Genomic DNA, 4067 nt, shown 5'->3' on the forward strand with positions numbered 1-4067 from the left:
CTATATTGACTGGTGTCTTGAATTTATCTCTTTGAATCTGTCTTCTGTTTTCTGAGAGTCCTTCTTCCTTTAGATTAGTATTAAAGTCTTCTATAGTTTGTCAAGTGGGTAATTTCAAATGGCTTATAAACACACTGGAGTTCTGTTTCCTAATGGAGAGGATTAGACAAGTTGGAAAGGAAGATTATGTGTAAAGTCAGTATCAGTGATAAATACAGGTCTCGTAGGCTTATAGGGCAGGATAAGAAATGAGGAACAAAGCTCTCCTCGGGTCTGAAAGAATTAAGGTTGGGTTTGAGTTGGAAGAGCAGACTGATTATATATCACAGTCATTGACTTGACCCTAATTTTTCGTTTATTTCAAAATTTTTATTTTGAAAATGATGTTTTCAACCTTTTGTTATAGAAAATTTAAAACAACAGATACAAGAGTAAATAAACCAGTGTAACGAATCCCCGTGTGTCATTACCCAGTTTCAACAATGATCATTTTATGGCCAATTTCATTTTATCTAAACTCACATCCACTTCCCATATAATATGCATATTATTTTGAAGCAAATCCAAGATACCATATTTCATCTATAATTATTTCAGTATGTATTCCTAAAGATGATGGCTCTTAAAAAACTAAAAGTTTTAGGGCGCCTGGGTGGCTCAGTTGGTTGGGCGACTGCCTTCGGCTCGGGTCATGATCCTGGAGTCCCAGGATCGAGTCCCGCATCGGGCTCCCTGCTCGGCGGGGAGTCTGCTTCTCCCTCTGACCCTCCCCCCTCTCATGTGCTCTCTCTCTCAAATAAATAAATAAAATCTTAAAAAAAAAAAAAAAAAAACTAAAAGTTTTATACCTAAAAAATTAGTCAAAATAATGTACTATCAAATATTCATTGCCCAAATTTTCAGCTATAAATATCATGACAAGTTGTTAAATCTAGTGAGATCTAAGTAAGGATAAATTATTGCAATTAATTGACAAATCTTTATATCTTTTTAAATTCATAGATTCCTCCTCCATCTTATTTTTTAAATTTCCCCTTTTGACTTGATTACTAAGAGTATCCCACCATATGGATCTTGCTAATTGTATCCTTGAAGTGCCATTTAACATGTTCCTTTTTCTGTATTTTCTATAAATTGGTCATTGAATCTAAAGGCTTGATCAAGTTCAGATTCAAAAAAAATTTTTTTTGGAGCAGGTAGATTATTATATAAGGTGTCTTCCATCAGAGGGCATATCATAGCTGGTTGTCTCTTTCTGTGACTTATCAGCCATTGATGACGTGTATTGTTTTTAAAAAATCAAACACTGCTGTAGGTTGCACTGTCCAATGTGATAGCCACTAGCTACATGTGACTATTGAACACTGAAAATGTGGCTAGTCAGAACTGAGGTGCTGTAAATGTAAAAATACATGTTAGATTTCAATACTTAGTACAAAATGTAAAATATCTAATGTTTATAATGATTACACATTTTATTTATTTATTTTTTTTTTAAGATTTTATTTATTTGACAGAGAGCAAGAGAGGGAACACAAGCAGGGGGAGTGGGAGAGGGAGAAGCAGGAACCCGATGTGGGGCTCGATCCCAGGACCTGGGATCATGACCTGAGCCGAAGGCAGACTCTTAACGACTGAGCCACCCAGGCGCCCCATGATTACACATTTTAAATGATGATAGGACCACATAAAACACTATTAAAGTTAATTTCACCTTTTTAAAATGTAAGACAATTAACGATCACCTAAATGGCTTGCATTATAATTGTTGGACTGTGCTGCTGTAAGACAAGGAAAATGTTAAGACCCCTGACCTATTCGTCCTACTGCTCATTCCTCCTCCCCAGAGCAACTTTTAGTTATTTCTTGGCTGTTGTGTTACTTGCACATTTCCCAGTAACAACCGTTTAATTACAGCATTTATTGAGCACTTAGGTGATAAGAATTTTCTCAGCTTTCTACATTATGAAGTCATTGAATTCTCAGAGCAATTACTGTAGAGAGAAGGAAACTCAGGAACAGAAAGTTAACTTACCCAGTCACGGGTCAAGTAAGTGACAAGAGCTTGGATTAGGTTCTAATTAAAACCTGGGCAGCTGGGCTCTAGGGCCCATGCTCTTAATGACTTTACCTTACTGCCTCCTCTGTTTACCCTCCAGTTTTATATTTTGATTCTTTTTTCAATAGTAAAATTATCTAGGGCGCCTGGGTGGCTCAGTCGTTAAGCGTCTGCCTTCGGCTCAGGTCATGATCCTGGGGTCCCGGGATCGAGTCCCACATCGGGCTCCCTGCTCGGCGGGAGGCCTGCTTCTCCCTCTCCCACTCCCCCTGCTTGTGTTCCTGCTCTCGCTGTCTCTCTCTGTCAAATAAATAAAATCTTTAAAAAAAAAAAAAAAAAAAATAGTAAAATTATCTAGTAACTTCTTACTCTGGAAGATGAAGATTTCACTTTCTCACACACCTCCCTCTATTCTCCTGCTTCCCCACCAACCCGATTCTATACTAAGACTTCTATTCCATCGCCTCCCAATTTAATTGTATAATTTTTGTTAAATTCATACTTAATATATATTAAGTATACATAGATAACGTTGTGTTCTGTAGTGTACTGTGGTTACATTTCCTTTCTTTGAGAATATTTTTGTCTTTCTGAAAGGGGTAATTGCCTTGGTTGTAATTTGCTCAATTTACTTTGTGTCTTTTATTAATTTAGCACCAGAATCATTTATTATTCATTTACACTCTAAGTCACTCACAAGGAGACATTCTTCCCCGAGTCCTTCATCTTTTTGTTTAGGTAACCAAGATATGGGGAATCCACTTACTTTTCTTCGCCTTTGTTTTAATGGGATACATCCTCTAATTGCTTCCGAAAAGGTGCTTTTTGCGTAACACCTTGTTCTTGTTTGAGAATGCATTGTGTTATTCTACAGATAGTAATTTAGGTTTTTTTGGTCGTTTTAAAATTTTGCTTCCTGCATTAACACTTTTTTCCTTGAAGTCCCTTTTGTCTGTTTGGTCATAATTTTTCAAGTTAGAATCTTTAATTGACTCAAGATCCTTCATTTTTGAGAGGCACAGGGAGATAATTGGGAGGTCTGTGTGCATGGGTAGGACTTTACAGTGGTGGGCCTCATTACACAACAAAACGTTTTGATCATTATCCCTCCCACCCCCAACATCATATTCTATTCTAAAGCTTTTTCTTTGCCAGTGGGTCAGTTTTTCTAGAAAGGAAGCTTCTGGCTTTATCTGTGGTGGTATGAGCTGGACTGTTCAGAGTTCTTAGAGACAAGATCAGGGGCCTAGGTATTTCATTGTTCCTTATTCAGAGTTTCATTTTATCTTCCCACCTGCAATAAGTATCTCACTTGCCATTCTTGACCCCAGATATTTAGCTGGAAGTTTCACGAAACTCCCTTTCTTTATTAATGCTAATTGAATGCAAACAGCAACCCAAAATATCAGCTGCCTATAAACAAGTACCATATTGTATGGATCACAAAGTAACATAACAGCATAGTATTAAATATTTGGCATACATTATCTGATGTAATCTTCAAAATGGTACTATTATCCCCATGTGAATACACTTTAACCAGATTCTACTATAGTAATACTTTTATTAAAATTTCTCTCCTTTTTTGGGGGCGCCTGGGTGGCCCAGTCAGTTAAGCATCTGCCTTCGGCCCAGGTCATGATTTCAGGGCCCTGAGGTCGAGGCCCTCCCCCTGCATCGGGCTCCCTGATCAGCGGAGAGTCTGCTGTGCTCACTCACTCTCTCTAATAATCTTTTTTTAAAAAAGTTTCTCTCCTTTCTATCCTTGCTCCTGGAGACACCTGTGGCACTGAAAAGGTGACTTTTCTGTTAATCGCTGCCCTTTTAGACACTGAAAAATAACTATCACTGAAAGGTGGGAGAAGCATTCAGTTTTCCGTTTGTCAATAATACCAATTTCTCGCAGGTTAGCTACTGATCCTGCCTCTATCCAGGATTTCCACGGCAGATACATACTAGATAGCAAAAGGATGCATTATCGCAGAATGCAAGAGACCTCACTGGGATC

The sequence above is a fragment of the Phoca vitulina genome, unplaced genomic scaffold, assembly GCF_004348235.1.
Source record: "Phoca vitulina isolate PV1807 unplaced genomic scaffold, GSC_HSeal_1.0 scaffold9, whole genome shotgun sequence".
NCBI classification, from domain to species: Eukaryota; Metazoa; Chordata; class Mammalia; order Carnivora; family Phocidae; genus Phoca; species Phoca vitulina.